This window comes from Pholcus phalangioides, unplaced genomic scaffold (genome assembly GCF_987345545.1).
Source record: "Pholcus phalangioides strain wild (caught in Gottingen) unplaced genomic scaffold, Ppha-v1.0 ptg000017l_1, whole genome shotgun sequence".
NCBI lineage: Eukaryota > Metazoa > Arthropoda > Arachnida > Araneae > Pholcidae > Pholcus > Pholcus phalangioides.
Window position 1 is genome coordinate 14129799 of NW_028301610.1, and position 22037 is coordinate 14151835.

Below are 22037 nucleotides of genomic sequence, written 5' to 3' on the forward strand. Positions count from 1 at the left end.
CCATTTTTCAAATTCATTCCAATTTTTTTCCCACATTTCTTATATAATAATGTTTTTAAATTTCTTAGGAAATAATTTTTTCAAATTTCTCTGAGAAAAATGTTTTCAAATTTCTTAGGAAATAATTTTTTTCAAATTTCTCTGAGAAAAATGTTTTCAAATTTCTTATGAAATAATTTTTTCAAATTTCTCTGAGAAAAATGTTTTCAAATTTCCAAGAACAATTTTTATTTTCAAATGTGGAAAATGTTTTGTTTCAAATTTTTTTGAAATTATTCATTTCTTTCAAATTTCTTGGAAAATTTTTATTAGTTCTTTTTAATTCTTTCGGAATTTTTTTTTCAAAATTTCCTCGGTAATTCTTTTCACATTTCTTGAAGTTTTTGTCAAATTTCTTACATTTTTTGTCTTAAATCTTGGAAATTTATTTTTGCTCACAAAAAAAATTATTCAATTTTTTTTTCGAATTTCCAGTGGGAAATTAATTTTTTTTCAAATATCTTTGAAAATTATTTTTTCCCTTTCATTGGGAAATAATTTGCTTTCAAATATCATTTAAAATTACTATTTATCAAATTTCTTCGAAAATTAATTTTTGTTTTCAAATTTATTTCTGAAACAGTCTTCAATATATTCTCTCAGAGATTTTCACTCTCAGTTGCTTGTACATAACCCACCGTTTGGTACATTGGCTCACAACTTTTTGAGATCGCGTCCCGGTAAATTAAAATTAAGAAAAATAAATGATCAATAAATCATTAATTTCACACTATTTATATGTGATTATTAACTAACATCACATTAACTCACTAATTCTAAACGGCCAGCAAAGAATAAAAACACCTCATCCCGTAAGATATGCTAGCTTATCTTGCGACATAAGTTCTTAACTAGGGATCCACGGACACTTGGGGATCCTTGGAGAGATCTTAGCGGGTCCGTGAGCTTGGATTAGAAAACAATTAACTTATTGTTTTTACATAGCTATGTACAGATTTTCATTTCGTAAAGGAGCCCGTGGCATTTATGTTATCGGCACAGTGGTCCGTGGAACACAAAAGGTTAAAAACTTTTGTCACGGCCAGGTACCGGTCCGCGGCCGTGAGAAACGCTGCTATAATAGAGGTGTAGGATGACAAAAAAAATTGTAGCCTCTTTATAGAGGTGTCCTTTTAAACTCTATTCGTTTGAATTGAAATGCTTTATAAAATAAATCGAGGTATATTAGACGCAATAGCGTTGTAAGACCCATCGATTTTGCACTCATTTTGTACACGCAATAAATTACATAAAATCAGACCATTGCATAAGGTGCAGTGGCATTGGGCCGCGAAGTATTAGTCGCTGTAAAAGGGGATGAAGTTATATCGACTAGGAATTTAAAATTCTGAATTTAACCGTTAAACAAATCCAAGCTTGAAATTTAATCATTTATAAAATAGATATCTTGTAAAAAAAAAAAAATATTCTTGTGTCTCATGTGCACCCTGGCCCACCTCAAAAGTATCACGGCCCCGGCAAAATGGTTTTTCTGAAGCCCCACCTGGCAGGAAATTCCTCTTCCTACTAATTTACGTGCTTCTTTCGAAAATGTTAACTACACCTCATTTCCATTAGCCAGCACTCGAGCCTCGCGTGCTTTTACACAATGCGTTTAGACGGCATTGTGTAAAAACCTATAAACATATAGGGTCTCGCTTAGGCCTGGCCTATGACGGAGACTCCCACCAAGAATTTCAGCTCCTACATTTCCAAGTAAAAAAAAATAGTGATTTTTTTTGGTGAAAAAATTAAAAAATATGTTTGTAGGTTTCGTAAGGCCTGTAGTATACAGCCCTGCAGTTTCCTCTATATGGGGCAATGCACAGATATCATAGAGGGCCGCAAAAAAAAAATTTCCCATCATATGACACATCTGATACTTTAGACTTATTTTCGGGTAGAAAAACGTCTTATATGCCGGCAAATAATTTATTTTTCACGATTCCGATTACGGTTTTAAATTGTAAACTCAAGTGAAGATATAATCAGAGAATTTCCTCTCTCTCTCTCTCACACACACACACACACATAATTGCCAATAATGCTATAGATCAAGAACTCCATTGACCCCTTGTCAGTCCTTGGAAATATTTCAAGAGGTCTAGGGAACACACAAAAGATTGAGAACCCAATAATAAAGATGTAGGTATCAGTAAACAAACGGCCAATGTATCTCATCCATAACACTAATATACAGTATTTCTTGGCCTATATCCACCTCAGCTCTTACATTTTCAAAAATATTATTTTGAAGGCTTGCAATATTTATACTGATGTGGCAGCTACGTTAATTTTTGTTTCAGCAGTCTGCAAGAAATTGACTACGAACCGTACCGTGTAGTTTAATGTTCAGATATCAATTGAATAAATAACCATCGGCTAAATATGGATACAAAATTCTCAAATAAATATTTATAGATCACGCGAAAACTGTAATTAATTTCGAGTTAAATTTTATACCAGAAAACGTAAAACGTTTACGTCCAAAAATACGGTACATGTTCCGGTGAGGCCTTCAAAATATACGCCGGGCTCTAATCAGACTAATGGTGTGACAAAAACCATAATCTAATTGATCTACAGAGCTATCGAAGATTCAAGATGTCTGATCAGTTTTTGGTTTCATTTCGGACATGATCAGAGTGGTTTTCATGCAACGATAATAATAAAGACCATTGCCCGGTAAGGGATGACCCACAACGCGCACCTGGTCAGAGAACGGCCGGTCCGAAGACTGACCGCGGCATGGATAGGTGGAGAGTTCGGCCAGGCCCGACGTGTACGACTTCGCACCATCGGGCTCATTTCTACGGCCGCTTTTTAAAGTCCTGTCCTGGTTATTCTTTTCTAATTTTGGTCACTCTTCCTCAAAAAAGCGCACTTTTTTTTTTCATTTTACCTCATGTAATTGGGCAATCGGAGTAATATTTTCATGAACTTAAAAAAAAGTGATATTTATTCATTTTTATTTGTATACTACTTTTTCTTTCGTTCTACCATTTTCATGAATTATTCTCGTTATTTAAAAAAATTAATCATTTAACACAAGGTAATGAATTAAACAACACGAGATTCACACAGTCCCGGATAGATAAATAGCCGGATACGCAGCTCCATCTTCCGTTTAAAAACAGAAACGATTCCGGGCCCGCGCGCTTGTGTGGCGCTGGGTCCGGGATTTCAAAAACTTTCCCGAAAACACCGCGAGAAATATATTTCACTGAACACTCTCCTCTCACAATAACCGAAATAAAACAAAACCGTAAAATATGTTTTTCTATTTTTCACTGTTGTTATAAAATCAGTGCATTTGTAATCGGTGAAATTCTCACGAAAAGTTTAAAAAAAAAATTAATCTCACATTTTAATAAATTAATTTTAATTAATTGGACATTTTTTCAATTTCACAAAAAAAAAAAAAAAAAATTCACTGCGAAAAACGATGTTTGTTAAATAATTTTTTTTTTTGGCATTGACCAGTCAGAATACGTATTCGGTTCTCGCACTCAAGTATCCGGGATTTTAACGCGAGCGTAATTTGTCATGTTCAGCGTTTTTTTTTTTGGACACTTTATCAAGACCTAATACAAAAGTAATATTTTTAGGTAATAATTTTAATATTCCGCGGCAATAATTTCCATCAGAATTCTATTGAATTCTCGTAGAAAATAGTTCCCATATCGGCGCACGAAAGTGCAAATTTCAAAGCAATCCGATATAAGCTCGTATTTATTTTACACCCAATCCAATCAGAACTGTATTGTTGATTTGTTCATCTATTAGGAAATGTTCGCGAATAAACAAAGAACCAGACTCTAATACTAAAAATCCATTTAATATCGAAATTCAACCCACGTTGACCATGAAAAATCCACCGGTACGACTTACCAATCTTCCGAATAAATTTCTTATTATTTTCCAATATCCACTGACTACAAATAATCACATACCTCAGTATATTATTTATATCCATGTACTTTACCGGCTGACTATTTCCGAAATACTTTATAATAATTACTTACCTTACTCCCGTAAAAAAAAAATACCAAGAGAGTTTTGGAGTCTTTAGTGTTTTAAGAAGAAAAACTGAAAAGTAACAACCCGTAAATTCGAAAAATTCACCAGTGACCGAACAAAACTCGGAAAACACATCAAAGGATTATTCTCCCCGGTAAAACAATTAAAATAATCAACATCGTGTCAATTAATATCCATCCTGAACAAACAACAAACGATCCCAAGCCGTATTAGCCGTTCATAAAACAAACAAAACAGTTTCACGCTCTCTCTCTCTCTCTCTCTCTCTCTAAACACTCTCAACGCCGTTTAAAAATAACTAATTTGATTCAAAATAACAAAAATGAGAAAAAATTGATTCCAAAGTCCCATCACGACAAGAGCACAATAAAAACACCGCGTTAATGAGAGAAATAAGATTAATTTCTTACCTTTCGGACGGCAATGGGAGTCATCTCGACGAAACACACAATCCTTTATAATATTTTCTTGTATAATATAATTTTTTTTTTTTTTAGAAAGTTTTCTTCCAGAAAACCTTCGAAAATTCGGCGAAATAGGAACAACAATCCTCGGAACAATAAATAACTACGACGAGATGAACCATCTAACTAACACCACATTTCCAAAAAAAAAAAAAAAAAAAACCGGAAAAAAAGTCATTCTCCAGTTAATAATTTAGTATACAAAGCCCCCTGTCTAAAATACTATATAATATTTATATATAGCTATAAATAATCCAGTTCTAATTTGCATCAACACGTATCATCAAAAAACCGGGGGAAAAAGAATCACAAAGTTTTTCGAGAGCACGACGTTTTGTTTTTGAGCGGGGAAAGAAATGGAAAACAAGTCCTTCATAAATACTCTTATCTTACGACGATGTTAATTAAATAGTTGATAATTAGCAGGAATAAATACTATTGGTAATGTCGGTAAATGTCCGATGATCTGATGGCATTTCTTTTTCCTTTTCGGTTATCCCGCGGCGTGGTTTTGGTTTTTCTTTTCACGGTAAATATACAACTTTGCTGCCGCGTTCGGGGGGTTACCGGTTGGTAACCGACGGCCCTGACCCGTCGACGCGCAGAATGCCGGCAACTGCTCGCAGTGTGACTACTCGCACTGCACTGCTCGCAGTGCTCGCTGGCAGGAGTAGTAGTAGCAGCATCTAGAGGAGAAAAAAAAATATATATCTCGTTCGTTCCCTATGCCCGAATGGTTATGACAACCTGACACCTTTTATGGATCTTCTTGACTAGAGCCGCCATCTATTGTCTTGCGAGAGCGAAAAACCACCCCGTTCCTTTTTTTTTTTTCATTTAAATAAATACATGGTGTGTGTGTGTGGGGGGGGGGGAGCTCATAATGCGCATGAGCATGAGCATGATCGAGAGTTGTGTGCGCGCGTGTGCGTGTGCGAGAAAGAGAGAGAGAGCGAACGCGAGCGAGCACATGCAGATTCGTAGAGAAAGCATGGGAATTGGTGGGGCTGGTGGATATATGGTGGAATCGGATGAGAGGGGCATTATATAAAAAATTGCAAAAGGTGGTGGGTACCTATTTTTTTTTCTTCTCTGGGTGTTGTTGGTGGCGGCACCCGTTTAGTGTGCGATTTTTTTTTTGGGGGGGGGATGGGGTCAAATGAAATGCTGTACTTTATTCATTTTGTATTAGGACGGGATTACACAAAAAAGTTTGATAAAAGATATTTTATAAAATTTGAAAATTCTATTGGTTACATCCGCTCGAATGCAACCGATAAGCTTATTGGTTGCATTTTCAAAGTTTTATAAAAGAACTTTTATGGTGTAATGTCGGCCATAAAATAATTCCTATCACACAGTCGGACCCCTATTTGACCCTCTATAGTCTCTCAAATATTTGTATTTTCAGGGTAAATACATGGTAAAAATTTCGTTAGGTCGGGATTACACAATAAAAGTGTTAAAAAAGTTCTTTTATAAAACTTGAAAAGAAAAACAACCGATAGACTTATCGGTTACATTCGAGCTAAACAATAGGATTATTGGGTTTTTTTTTAAATTCAAGTTTTGTAAAAGATCTTTTGTCAAACTTTTACAGTGCGACCCCGGCCTTAAAATGTTATTTTGTAGGAAATACAGCTACGTAAAGTAAACTAATTTTTTTTTATCTAGAAAGAGTTGATTCCTTGTTGGTGTCATTTTTCGAGAGCTGCTGAAATTTTACGTGTTCAGAAATTTATAAAATCATACAAAATTGAAGGAATTAAACATAAAATTCAATTCGAAAACTATCCAACTTTGATAAGCATGATTTTATCTGTTTATAGATAACATTAAAATCAATGCAAACTATATATTTTACACTTAAGTAACCATTGCAGATAATTAAAAAATCCACTCTAATTAAATTGCTGTGTCGATGTGTTGAAAATATGCTAACAACACCAACTTTAAATATATTTTCATGGGGGGTGAACCCTCGAGGGTTAAGGATTTTTTAAAAATAAGAATTATCTCTAACTATAATTCCGGATATTCAAATTTGTTCATCAATTTAGTCTCGTTTTTATCAAAATTTGGAGTGAAGTTTTATTTCTTTCTGGGAGCATAACGTTGTATTATAAAAAAACGTATGAAAAATCAATTCTTCAAATGTTAACTGCAATTTTGACCGTGGGGGGTTGATGCTTTTCATAGCAATGAACATAAAATTGTCAGAATTGTAGTGGGCTAATGAATAGCAAAATAAGCCTGTCCACTCAGAGGTGTCTTAACCAGACGCGGGGGCCAGAGGTGACTTGATAATTTCGGGGCCCTTAGCCCCAATTTTATATAATCTGTGGGAGAAGGGAATCGACATTCAAAAATGCATACATGTTTTCAAAATATACCCGAATGCTGAAAAATATCCATATAGAAAAACACAGACACAAAATAAATGTAAATTAACGGAAAAAGTTGATGAAAATTTTTCGAACGGAAGAAAATTCTAAATCAATTAAAATTAGGACCTGATGAAAGAAATAATTTCAACTAATGAAAATTGAGAAGAATTCCAGAATTTATGAAAATTCGAAATTCCGGAATTCGTGGAAATTCCGAATTTAAGAAAGAAATTATTCCGGAATTATTTCTGTCTAGATGAAAATTCAGAATTCCAGAATTATTTCTAGATAAAAATGCAGAATTCTAGAAATATATCTGGATGAAAATATAAAATTCCAGAATTATATCTTCCTAAATGAAAACGCTGATTTCCAGAATTGATGAAATTTTCGTTCTAAAGGAATTCCATGTTTTTTTCATTGTGCCTGTATAAACTTATGTGGTGTATTAGAAAATTTTTCGTTAACACGAGATTTTCGCTATAACGGTATTCGTTAAAACGGGATTCGACTGTATTGTTACCTTAAGTGCGAGGGGGGCCCCTCAAAACGCGTGGCCCGGCACGACCGCACCTGTCGCACACCTCCTAAGGGCGGCTCTGCGTCCACCTCGAGAGACGATCACACTATTCAACATATTCACACACCACGTAAGAATCACCGCTTATATCCTATACAACAACACAGACACGGTTTTATTCTCTTACACCGACAACAAATCGCTATACCATCACGTTCGTCGTCGTGAAACAAAAAAAACCACGTGGTTCTGTTTCCCAACAAAAATCCTTCACTTCCAGACAAAAACCACTGATACTACCAGTACGTAGTAATAGTAAGAAAGAAAAAAAAAGCCCGTGTATTTTTCCTCTTTTTCCCGTCTTGACCAACAGTAAAAAAAAAAAACCACACACACACATACAAGCGACCACTGACCACTACTGTTCAAGAGCAGCAAGATTATCGACTGAACCCTTTTGTGTCTATCTTTTTCGACCCCCCCGGAGATTTGCCGACCTTGATCCAGTCAAGAAAGAGTATTTCTTCCTTTTTAGATAGTTTTTTTGCTTCTTTTTAGATAGTTTTCTTGCTTCTCCTATATATTTTCCTTTCCCCCCCCCCCTCTCCAAAGCAAGAAATCCGTTCGCCATTGGGAACAGTAGCCTTAACCGGACAAGTATTTTCCACGATTAACGGGTATCTCATACCTTTTAACGTGGTCGGAAAGCCTCAAATGCTACGCTCCGGTAGAAATATCAGTAAAAATATCATTTAACCATTGATTTATTTCAAATTTTTCGCACCCATTTTCGATTGTATATATGCTGTGTTATGCTGCAGTACAATATTTTACATATCTCTGATATTTATTTTTTGGCCTTTTAGTTATGGTGGGAAAACTATGGTCTAGTAGAAATATAGCTCTAAAAATACTTATTTAATTAATAATATTTATTTTAAATTTTTTTCACGTTTGTTTTCAATTGTGTGTATAAGCTAATATGTGTCACGTATAATATTTCACACATATCACGTGAATATTCATTTTTTTTTTACAAATTTTCAAACATTAATTAAGGGGCGCCATGCATTTTAGCATGGTCAAAAAGCCTCAAAAACTGTTCTCTAGTATAGCATTAAAAATATTATTTTACCATTGATTTATTTCAAATTTTTCGATTGCTTATGTTATGCTCTGCCAATGCAATATTTTACACAGCTATAAACATTTAGTTTTTTTGCAAATTTTCAAACATTAGTTAAGGAGGCTCATATCATTCCTTTAAACATGATCAAAAGCATCAAAAACTATTCTCCAATAGAAAGAGCACTAAAACTATTATTTATATAACCATTGATTTATTTCAAAGTTTTTAGACATATTATTTCAATTGCATATATATGTCAATACAACATTTTAAATATCTCTAAGGCTGGTATTACACTATAAAAGTTTGATAAAAGTCCTATTATAAAACTTGAAAAATGCAGCCAATAAGGTCAACGGTTACATTTTCTAGAATGTAACCAATAACCTTATTGGTTAGGTTTTTCAAGTTTTATAAAAGAGATTTTATCAAACTTTTATAGTGTAATACCGGCCCAACATTAATTTTTTTTTGTAAATTTTCAGAAATTAATTAAGGGGTTTATTATATATCTCTTACCTTTAGAAACATGACGTTTTTCTCGTGTTCGTGTATCTAAATGGACGTCAAATGAGTTTTAAACTAAATATTTAAAAATTTGTAAGCGTTGTAAAAGTTGTAAGCATTATATTTCGCTAATATATGTACCTTGACTATTTTAAAAGGCTAAAATTTAAGATTTGAATTTTTTTATTTGAAATATAACAGGAAATTTCCATAAAATTTCTAACCGGATCTCAAGCTAACTTTATCACGATTATCCATCTGGAGGGAGTCCTGAAGGGTAATTTCCCAATACGGTCAATTTTTTCTGGTCTGGAGTTTTCCTCTACTCCCAGGCCATCTCTATGAAGGGCCAGTGTCATCTTAACGCATGGGCCCACCCGGGCACGGCCCGGGGGCCTCAACAGAAGAGGGCCTCACAAAAATGTGAACTAATTGGAAGTTTTCGAGAATTTTCGAGGGCCTCATAAAAATCAACTGGCCCGGAGGCCCATGACGCTCTTAAGACGTCCCGGTGAAGGGCCCATTTTCTGAAGAATAGATGGAAATTTAAAATATTTCAATAATAATAAATCCATTTCCAGTGGATTTATTTTTAGAAACAAATTTCAGATAGTTTTTTTACACTAAAATTACGGGAAAGTACAATTTAAATACTTGAGGTTGAAACCAATACTATCAGGATTTACAGTCAAACCTCTCTAAAGGGTCAAATTTTTTCTGGACCGGATATTTTTCCTACAAAATAGTTTCATTTTTTTTTACACAATTATTTCCACCTCTATTAAAGGACTGCCTCCCCGTAAGTCTCTTTCGGAGAATTGTTCTCTAGGAGGTTCTAAAATATTTCAAAAATACAGGATGTCCCATAAATTCATAAAAATTTCAAAAATTCATAAAATTGAAGGATTCGGTATATTTGAATGCAGTTTGCGAAAAAGATCTGAAACCAGTGTCACAAGATCTACAGCCAGACCTCTCTGAAGGGTCAATTTTCTTTTAGTCCGGAAAATGAAAATTTTCCTACACATTATTTCCACCTGTATTAAGTGACCACTGTCCATACGGTCTTTTTTGAGATCCTGTTAGAAATTTTACTGTATTTTAAAATGATATTTATCATTCCATATGGTTATCGATTTCTCAAAAATTTGAAAAAAAATCACCATTTGAAATTTTTCAAATTAAAATTCCATCAAAACTGTTTGAAACCGAGTTTCCATAGACAGAAATTTTTTTCTATTCGTTATTTCACCTCTATTAAGTTACGGAATGTGCCCTCTTCCAGAGGTTCCGGAATATTCCATCTCGACGAAGTTTTTGTTTCGCTTTTCTCCATCACCAGGTGGCAGAACCTTCCAGGATAGAGCTCCAGAATTTTTTTTTTTCCATTTTCTCCCATCGATCAATGATAACTTTCCCCCCCACAATTTTGTGAATATGAAATTGCGCATGTGCAAAAACACACGGGGGTAAAAAAAATAATGAAAAATAAAATAAAATATCGGGATATATTTCGAGCCGTTTTTCACTCCCGGAAAGCAGCGCCACGTGGTGAAAACTCTCGAAAAGTTTAAAAAGAACGAGAGATAAGAAAACAGTTTTTCGGTAAAAAAGGCAAAAACTCTAAAAATAAAAATTGTCACAAAGAAATCCAATTTCTAGATGCCATCGGAATACAAATTGAAATACTTCGAGGAATTTTTAACAATAAAACAAAAGTTTTTTTTTACAGGAAAAAAAAAACGGGACAAGACTGATTAAAAACTTTTTAGGACTTGACCATTATAACGGCTACTTCAATTTTCAAGGAATGTTCCCTTGGGAAACCGACTTTTTCTGGTAAAACACTGTTGAATGTCACGGTTGAAGATACCGACATGGTTTTAGAGAAAAACATTCTTTCCTCTCCCAACGGTATAATGGTAAAAAAAATAAATAAATAAATACATTTAGACCGAATCAATTTAGGACGTATATATTACATCTAAATGTAATTTTAAAAAATAATAATATTTTATTTATACCACTTCCTGCCCTTAATAGGGTATCTGACGACTTGAAGGTTCATCATAAGAGCTTGTGACGATTAGGAACTTTATAACTTAACCGCCTCACAGACACTGACGAGATATCTCGCCAAGTAGGAAGCATTTTATTTTTGCCATAACAGGCCTAGAAATTTTGTAAAACTGATTTCTCGATGGAAAAAATTTCCCTGTTCCCCTTTTCCACCTACTGAAAATCGGGAAAAAAGCCTATACTTCATATTAAAAATGCCATGAAAAAGATATGCCATTTTACAGGATTTTTAGTGATTTCTGGTTAGACATAACATTTCGGTTCCAATGGATATCCTATGCATCATACATGCTCAATCCGTGGGCCGAACGTGACCCTCGGCAGTATCTGACGTGGACCAGGAAGCCAAACCTAATAATATCGAACCTTAACAAATATTAATCAACCCTCTCACTGGCACTAACGAGATATTTCGCCGTCTTAAAAGCATTTTATTTAAACAATGACAAGATTACAAATTTTGTAAAGCTAATATCTCAAGGAAACACTTTCTTACTCGCAATCGGAAAAAACTACTTCGTATGAAAAATGTCATTACAAAATATGGCATTTTACAGGATGTTTATTGATTTCTGCTATGCCGGTTAAAGGTTATTCATTACATTTCAGTTTCAATGAAAATATCCTATGCATCATACAAGCTCAAAATGCGGTCCGCGGGACAAAAGTGGCTCTTGGCGGTATCTGACGTGGCCCGGGAAGTTAAACCCAATATTATCGAAACTCAACAAATATTAATCTGGCATTGACGAGATAACTCGCTTTCTTAAAAGCCTTTTATTTAAACAATGAAAAATGCCCAGCAATTTCGCAAAGCTGATATCTCAATGTAATACACTTTCCTATTCCCTCTGAGCATCTGCTAAAAATCACAAGAAGAATTACTTTACGAAAAAAAAGTGATTTCTGCTAAGCCAGTGAAAGCTCTAAAAACGTAACTTTACAATAATTTTTTCACGAATCTCGAAAAAAGTATAATTTCAAGATATCGTAAACTTGAAAGTAATTTAATATTAGTGCTGCTTTTAATGTATTGTTCCCAGTTGAGTCACATTTAAAGCAAAGGTGCTCAACCTTTTGGAGAGGGCGGGGCCACTTCATCGATTTGGAAACGTGTTGCGGACCACTCCACTGGTTTCGAAACGTGTCGTGGGCCACTCAAGTAGTCTGGAACTGTGCCGTGGGCCACTCAAGTAGTCTGGAACTGTGCCGTGGGCCACGTAAGTGATCTGTAAATGTGACACGGACTGCCTGAGTGAACTGGAACTGCGCAGCGGGTCGCTAAAGTGAACTTAAAGCCGGGTTTTTTCATAGGAGCAGGTTTTCTGTGCCTCGTGCAACGTGAATCGCCCAGCGCGACACGCCATCCACTCACTAATTGGAAAAGCGGTACGACTGTTTTCTTACTGAGCACAACACGCCTCACGCCAGTGCTTTACGTTGGGCGTGATTGGCCGACTGCTTCTGACAGATGATGCGACACGCTAGGAAAACACAAGCGCGTAGCGTGATTAAGTCACACGTTCCAGCCGACGCAAAATGGCCCTATTCTTTTGACGCGGGGCAGAAGAACCTGCTCCTGGGAAAACCCGGCTTAAAATGTGTCACGAGTCACTTCAGTCATCTGCAAATGCACCGCGGATCATTATCAAGTTATCCGTAAATGTGCCACGGACTGACTACTTGAGCGATCTGTAAAAAAAAAAAAAAAATAGGCTAAACCGAACAATACTTGCATGTGAACAATGATCTAATTAATTTTCACAAAATTAGGTTTGGGCTCACGGGCCGCATCAGACGACTCCGAGGACCACATTTGGTTCCCGGGCTCAGTATGCATGGGTTACAGCTCCCGACATGAGCAATTATTATGGGATGCTTTTCACCCCTACAACACTTAAGCCTGACAAATGAACGTCGGTTTTTTTTTTACGCTCTTTAGAAGTATTCTCGGAATAATGCCCGGATGAGAGATGTCTTTACCTGTTGCGTTGCCAACTAGCTGTCAATTTCAATGGTGTGACGCGTTTTTGCCCTCTGGAACAATGGGTCGCAACTGTGTTACGATGGAAATACACGAATAAAAACACACACAAAAAATTCCCATCTCCGGGGTTTTAGTTTCTTTTTATAGTGAGTGTGTTGTGTGTGTGGTATTTTCTTTTTATTCTGTTTTATATTTGGCGATTATTTATTTATTTACTTATTTCTCTCACGTGGGAAGAGTTATGAGATATAAAACTGTTAATCAGGCGTCGCTGGGAAAAACTCCGAGCGTATTCAGAGTGGAGAGCGAGTCAGACTGACTACAGCTGCGAGAAATAGAAATGTGAATGACGGGAATAGAAAAAGTTTAATAGAATATGTCATCGTCTCGCACATTGTCTCATGCCATGTCAAGACATCTGCCTTCTTCGTTAAGAATGCGTCAGGAGGGATGCAGATGAATATGAAACATCTGCGAACATCCTTACAATAACAATCAACGGAGAAGCAAAAAATAATATGTTATAATAATCTAACAACTTGCGAATATATGAGAACTGATAATAGCTATGCTTGATTGGGGGGGAAAAAAACAATTTCGGTTGATGTTATCAATTATGGAATTTGGTAGTATAGAGAGATCAAGATCAGTGTTTTTTCTCGATCTGGAGCTCTTGTGGTCGTGGGATACCCTAGCGGGAACACGCTTGAAAATGGAAAGGGAGCCGTGGAAAGGTATGGATAAAATATTGAGATGAGAACAAGAATTTTGATTAAGAATTAGTTTCGGAATCCAGCAGAACTGCCTATTAGAACCAGGGTCATCTTAAAGCGTGGGTTGGACCGTCTAAATACCCTCAGGAGCCCTTGGGCAAAGTGATCTTCAGAGTAGCCTCCTAGCTATTTCCTTACTTACTCTCGAAAATCATGGTATTGAATCTCATTATCACGATGCTTGGGCACACTCGGACACGGCCTGTGCCCATGCTTTAAGGTGGCCCTTTGCATTGCCCATCCTTACGTGGCCCAGAGAGTCTCATGTTGGAGGGGAGTTGAAAATATATTCCAAAGAGGGCCACGGGCATAAAACTGCATGTTTCACAACACGTCAAAGCGTGCAGGTGGTAATGTTGTGGATGTGATGCGTAATGTGGACTTTCAAATCAGCCAAGTTTGCAATCTAACCATTATGCACAACATTCTTGAAGCACCTCTAATCTGTTGTGGAACATGCAGTTTCACACTTTCAAACCGCAGCAGGACAGGGTGGACAACGCATTGAAAATTTTACGTGTTTACAAGAAAGAATTTTACAAGAAAGAATTTTACGTGTTTCACGAGTAAAACGCCACCTATCAGTGAATTTTGTGTTTTTTACTTCGATAAACAAAATTTCATTGCTCCAGGAGTATTCGCGCAAATTTTCAAGACATTCAGACCAGTGGTTCTTATTTTACAGAGTTTTGAAATCAGTACTTTAATTAATTATAATAACCCTGTACATACCATGTACGCTCAACCTACGGCTCGCGGGCCAAATGTGGTCCTCGGAATCATCTGAAGTGGCCCGCTACCTCAAACCTAATTTTGTAAAAATGAACCAAGTGACACATTTACAGATCACTTGCGTAGCCTGTAACACAGTTCCAAGCACTTAAATGGCCCGTGGTACAGTTCCACCTCACTCAAGTGACTAGAGGCTCATTTACTGATCACTTTTGTGATGAGTGGCATCCACGGCAAATAATGCCTAGCTGACCTCAGTGCAGTTCCACATCAGCCAAGTCACCCGCGGCACAGTTCCGGTTCACTCAAGTGGCCCACGGCACATTTACACATGACTTAAGCGAGTCGCAACACATACCCAAATCACTCAAGTGACCAGCGGCCCGATTCAAGACCACTCAAGTAACCCGCGACCCATTTTCAGATAGCTTAAGTGATCCCAGTATATTTACAGATCACTTGAGTGACCCACGGCACATTAGCAGATCACTTAAATTACCCGCGGCATATTTACGGATAATTCAAGTCACAGTTCCAGGGCACTTAAGCGGATCGAGGTGCAGTTTCACATCACTCGTACGTTACCCGCAACACAGTTTCCAGATCACCGAAGTGGACCGCAGAAAATTCTCAGATCCTTCAAGTGACCCCGCAGAACATTCCCAGATCACATAAGTGACCTGCGACACATTTACAGATTGCTCTTAAGTGACCTGCGACACATTTACAGATTGCTCTTAAGTGACCTGCGACACATTTACAGATTGCTCTTAAGTGACCTCCGACACATTTACAGATTGCTCTGAAGTCCGCACTCTCCTAAATGTTGAGCACCCTTGCAATATATATATACAGTGTAGGCAACAATGATACGAAGAAAAAAATATAAATACTCCCCACTACTACACTAACTAAAACACACAGGAAAGCAACATCGGTCAATGCACGGTTTTGTGCCTACGTGATTTTCCTATCTCCCAAAACCATCATTTTTATGACCAAATTAATCTATACCTCCGAAAACGCACGGAGAACAAGTCACGTCATTTACGACAATTTTCTTCTCTACCCAGCATGCCACACAATATAATCTGTCATCAAACCCGATTTGTCGAACAACCAAAAACAACAAAAATTCCCAAGAAAAACCTTAAACATCATTGAAATACATGAGAAAACAAGATATATAATAATGATAATAATAGCCCTCTCTCTTTAGGCAATGACATCACGACAAGAACATCCTCTCACACGCGCCGAGACACCGGAAAAACATTCTATATGCAGTGGAGCCTCGTTTGTGAGTCGCTCAGTTGTACAGCTTTCTCATTTATACGACGCTTAGCTCCGGCCGCAGTTGGTTTTCCTATACATATATTAATGTTAAAATAATTCATTTATATATTAGGCACAAAACCTCAATTATTCGACGCTTTCACTTCTTTCGAAAAAAAACTTCATTTTCCCATCAAATGAGCGCAATTTCTGCAGACCAAGGGTGTTCAACCTCTTTTGGAGAGTGCAGGTCACTTCACTGACTTGAAATGTGCCGCGGGCCACTTCAATAAGTGATTTGGAACAGCTTCTCGCAGGTCATCTTAGGATCGTGGTTCGTAAATGTACCGCGGGCCGCTTGATTGATCTGGGAATGTGCCGCGTGTCATTTAAGTGATATGGAAATGTGTCGCAAGTCACTTAAGTGATCTGGAACTGCACCGTGTTGATTTGTAAACATGCCGCCGGTCATTAAATGATCTTTAAATGTGCCACGGGTCGCTTTAGTTGTCTGGAACTGTACCGCAGTGACCTGTAAATAGGCCGCGTGTCACTTAAGAGATCTCGAATTGCCGTAGGTCACTCAAGTAATCTGATATGAAGAGAGTCACCTAAGTGATCTGAAAATGTGCCGCAGGACACTGATCTGGAACTGCGCAGCAGGTCACTTACGCGATCTGTAAAAATGTGTAGCCTAGTTTATTTTTACAAAATTAGGCTTCAGATCGCAGGCAACAGGGGATGACTCAGAGGGCACAATCGATACGCGGGTCATGGGTTGAGCGGAAACGCTGTAGACAGTGAAAACGCAAGATGCAATCAAACGCATTTCAATTCAATGAATACTTTGTATGTCTGTTGGGGGGGGGCACTTTTTTTTTCAAAGGAATCTCAATTATATGGCTTAGGCCGTTCACCCAGTTGCAGCGACTTGGAGCGATAAACCAGTCTCGCGCAGTTGTCCGTATTCAGAAGACTGATCCCATTGCCGAGAATGTAAGAGAATGACATCCTCTGCAAACGATCTTGAGCAGAGCGAGATCATCAGACGAGCGAGGAATCGCGATGACTCAGCATGGGTTGGGAATATACGCATCTTGTCTTATCTGCGCATGCACAGTATGGTTATATACTTTTTCCACGAAATCGCTCCGGGTTTTTTTCTGCTTCGGTGGTCCCCCCCCCCCCGCCTTTTTGCTCAAGTGAGAATGAAAGCTCAAAATTTGATGATTGCCGTTCATGGGTTGTGATGGTAAGAAGCAATAAATTGAATATAATTATTCATTTACTTACAACAAGAACGCGTTCTCTCAGTTTGCGCCAGATGTCACATTATGAGTATGGACTTGATAAATTTTCTCAAATTTTAGTTTTTCAATATTTTCTCAAGATTATTTAACCAACGCACTCGTCTGCACGGAGTGGAGTCGATGTTTCAGTGGCGTGAAAGGTCGCTTTCAGTGGAGGACGTCAGGCGCCCTTTGTCGTCGTACTCAATGCCGGCTTGCGTCGCTCGCGTAGCTTTGCCGCATGCTGTCGCTTCCAGTGGGCGACGAGCCTGCGTTATTCCATCCTATACATAGGATTTTAACATGCAGTTACGTTCATTGGCCAAGATCACTATTAGGTCACTTGAAGACGTGGCGTGGCGAAAGTTTCAAGGGGTTTAAAATGTTTTTTTTTGTACAGAATATGTTACGGTAAATTTGATAATTCGATTTTTACATAATCGCCCAATTTTAAGTTTGATCAATTTATCATTTCTACCGGAGATTACTGGAAGAGAAAACATGCGGCACCAGCCGACATTAAGTCCGACGGCAGAGGGGCGTCTGACGTCGTCGTCCACCGCATTTACACGACGACAACGTTTTGACGCGGGCCCTCAAAAGTCGTATAAACGAGGTTCCACTTTGTTTCTTTAGAATTTTTCTTTCACTCAAGTCGTTGCGCAATAAATGACCATAAATACCGATCTCGTGGATATATTTTCCAATATATATATAACACAGTTTAAATCTCCGTAGGAATATGACAATGAAGTTTTAGATTAGGAAACAAATCCTTAGGAAAACGAAATAAATGACACGAAAACAACTAGGTTTTAATGCCTACTTAAAGGACTCTCGGTGAGTTAAGCTCACATAGTTTCAAACATTTATTAAGGCTTTATATATATATTTTTTTTCTTGTTGTTTCTTAGAAAAGGCGACTTCTTGGCATCATCAACAGTAATAGGCACTTGTTTCTTTTTTTAGGCTTCTCGATCTTCTTTTTCCTCGATCTTTCTTTTTCTCTTCTTCTTTTCTTGAGGATTATTCTGAGTGGCTCTAGTTAAAAATGATTAATCGGTCTTTTCGAGTAAAAGGGAAAGCGAAACGCCCCGCGACGACTCAGTGTGTTTTTAAAAGCGTAATCAAACGCTTCTTGTTCCATATCGGTTAAGGAGGGTTGAGCGCAAGAAGTGAGCGAGCGAGCGTACACCAACTTCTTGTTGTTGGGTTTTATTTTATTTTATTTTTTGCCCGACAATTTCTACTTTTTCACCCACCACTGAAAAAAAAAAATTCTGATTTTGTTCCCAGATAAAATTTATAGTACCTTGAGGAGATAGAGACGACTTTCTCGTGTTTCTGCGCTTGACTAGAAGACGCACCACCGCAAGTCGTCATCGTCAGTTCGGGCTGGGGTTGGAGAGCGGCGGGTAATGCCGCCTGGGATGATGAGGATACCGTGTCACCGACGTCTTTTTAGCGGGACGTGCCTCGAGTAGACGTTGCGAATGGAGCTTGGATACAACGTTGATTATCGCACGTGGGGGCGGTTTTTTTTTTTTTTTTAAAGACGCCAAACGATGACCGGTTTGGGGAGGCAATCGCGGCCAAATGAGCGAAAGTTTCCGTCGAAGTAATTTCGAATTTCGATAACTCGGCTAAAAACTGGCATGGCGACGCCATCTTGGTCTCGTTTTAAAGGGAAATAATGAGAATTTGTGCCAGTACCACTCCGACCTGGTCACAGCACGAAACACTTTTCATAATATCCCGGGAGGGACAGAGTCCGGGTCGTGTCTGGTCTGACGGAGTACCACTCCGACATTCGTGGCAGCAGAACGTCACGAACTGCGCATGCGCAAATTGAACTTTCGTTTTTTTCTGGATTCCATACGTGTCCATAAACCAGAGGTCTTCAACTTTTTTTCTAGTCGCGATCACTGCCTATACTCATCATCAAAAGAAGAGCACCCCTACAGCAAGTTTGACATACGAATGCGTAAAATTAGGATGATTTCAATCCTTGAATGCAATGTGTACAAGTTGTTTAATTGAAATTGTTGAAAAGTTCTCGCCAGCACGTGAATCGGACATGAGCATCGATCACTCTGGGTGGTTTAGGGATGGTTACGGGTGCCTGCCATAAACGATCACATCTCGGAGACTAAACATTTGATCTGAGTGAAGCAAGTGTTGTTTCCAAGAATAGTGTATGTGCTACAACCAGTTTTGAGTTTCAGGTCTGTGTCTTAAAAACTCGGAAAGATACGAGGATATGAAAATGAAAATGTTTGAAAATTTGCCGATTTTCTTAAAATGTCGCGATGTGTGTTGTGGCAAAGTGAAACCAGAATTACAAAAATCGTTCACGAATGCGTAGAAAGTAAGTCAAAGGCATGCAAGGTTGACAATTACAGCCAAAAAAGAAATTGTCAAAGGAAAATAAGTTTTATACTTATGGCCAAAAATATTGTCTAAGTCAAATTAATTTACATATTACAGCTGAAAATATTGTCAAAGTCATTGATTTAAAGTCATGAGATTAAAGTCATGAGATTAAAGTCATGAGATTAAAGTCATGAGATTAAAGTCATTGATTTAAAGTCATGAGATTAAAGTCATTGATTTAAAGTCATGAGATTAAAGTCATTGATTTAAAGTCATGAGATTAAAGTCATTGATTTAAAGTCATGAGATTAAAGTCATGAGATTAAAGTCATGAGATTAAAGTCATGAGATTAAAGTCATTGATTTAAAGTCATGAGATTAAAGTCATGAGATTAAAGTCATGAGATTAAAGTCATGAGATTAAAGTCATGAGATTAAAGTCATTTATTTAAAGTCATTTATTTAAAGTCATGAGATTAAAGTCATTTATTTAAAGTCATTTATTTAAAGTCATGAGATTAAAGTCATTTATTTAAAGTCATTTATTTAAAGTCATGAGATTAAAGTCATGAGATTAAAGTCATTGATTTAAAGTCATGAGATTAAAGTCATTGATTTAAAGTCATGAGATTAAAGTCATTGAGTCTCAATTCTTCAATTTTTAAATCAAGAATTGAGAAGTAAATAAGGGAAAAATCGGTACATTTTATGAAAAGTTAGGATTCGCAGAATTATGGAATAATGAACTTTCATCATTTTTGGAATTTTGAATTTTCAACAATTCTGGAATTATTCTTTCATTTTTTCTGAATTTTCATCAATTCTGGAATTATTCTCTCATTTTCTCTGAATTTTCATGTGAGTGCTGGAATGATCTACGCCAACTGCATTTTCATTATAGTTCCCTGAATATTTCTTTCATCAGGTCCTAATTTCAACTTGTTTTGGAATCATTTCTTTCATCAATTCAAAATTTTCTTCACCTCGAAATTTTCATTAATTTTTTTTTGTTAATGTGTACATTTAATCGTGTCTATACTTTTCGGTATAAATATTCTTCAGGCTTCCTGTATATTTTGTAATAATGTGCCGAATGAATTTTCTGATGCGGCGAAATTATTCAGAAGCCTCTGGCCCCACTGTTGTTTCGCAGTGGGCCCCGTGTCTGGTAAGGGTCCCTCTGCCTCCTACCAATTTTGATGATCATGCTTTACACCAATTTGCATGATCACTGTCGAAGATTATTATCACGAGGCCCCCGGTCAGTGACCATACGTTGAAACGGCCCTGAAAGTGGCAATATGTAGTTTATAACCTGGAAATTTTTCATTTCTACCTATTAACGAGTCATCGACTGTATTGCTTGATCTTTTTCGAGTGGTAGGAATCAACACAGAATCACAGGTTTCCTCGAATCATTTCAAACTGTAGTTTCAACCACGGGCTTGACCATACCGCAAACAAAAACCAAACTCACCGGCCACGTCAGAGCTTTGTTCTCCTCCTGTATTTCGGAGCCATGAATTAACAAGCTTGAATCTTACTGGACGCTCAGAATCGGAATAGCACCATAAGGAAGCAGGCAACATTGCATAGCCACCTACAAATAAACACAAAAATATCCATCTATAAAAAAAAAGTACATAAATTTAAAATAAGAAAATTGAACAGAACCATCATTTGCTCTACAATTAGATATCCAAACCATAGTCAAACTCCGTTATAACGAAACCTCACCCATAATGTCAATTATATGTAGTCGCAACTGATTCCTGTAGAGAACAATGTCATTGAGCCTTATTTGTTAAATTTTAATTAATGACTTTTTTTTGTTTCGTTGATGAAAACACAACAATATAGGATATAACGACACAGTTTTGGTCGCTTTCGATTCCAATTTTATGATATTTGCACACAAAGTTTTCTACAATTAGAGTTTAATGCCATTTACAAAATGTCTTTCTGTTCTATTGATGCCAAATGTTGATAAAAAGAGTTTATTAGAAGTTTGGCCACTCCGACATGCTCCTCATTGACATGAGCCGTATACGGGACATTACCGTATTTTTACGTAAGATTTTGCCCTTCTCGACTTTTTTCTTTACCAAAATGTCCCGTTTCTCCAAATTTTTCATCAAAGCTTACTTCAATTATAAATATCTTTACTATAATCGTTGGGGGAAATTTTCCTAATTCATAAATTGTGCAAAAAATGAAAATGACAAAACACATTCATCTATGTCCCTTGTTTTATATGTTCAGGTTTTTTCCCTGTAAAATACATTTTAAAGCACTGCAGATTTGCTACTTAACTTTATTTCTCGCCAAGGGTTGTTTATGAGCAATATTTAGTGATTACGCCAACAATTGGCAGCATTTGTGACAATATGTCTCGTATTAATTCCCAACATTTTCAACACTTCATCAAATTCGGTCACCCAA

At 37.0% G+C, this 22037-nt stretch overlaps 1 protein-coding gene across 4 annotated transcripts in view; it reads right to left on the minus strand.

Annotated features, from left to right (window-relative positions):
* LOC149072421 (zinc finger homeobox protein 4-like) overlaps positions 1-22037 on the minus strand; it is a 270194-nt gene that overhangs the window by 179755 nt on the left and 68402 nt on the right. For 3 of the 4 annotated variants that reach the window (XM_089246749.1, XM_089246745.1, XM_089246746.1), the window contains exon 2: positions 21073-21195. The gene's annotated coding sequence lies outside the window, so the exon portion shown is untranslated. Of the gene's footprint in view, positions 1-4490; positions 4540-21072; positions 21196-22037 lie in introns of those variants that run through there. The other variant, XM_089246747.1, reaches the window with a different exon arrangement.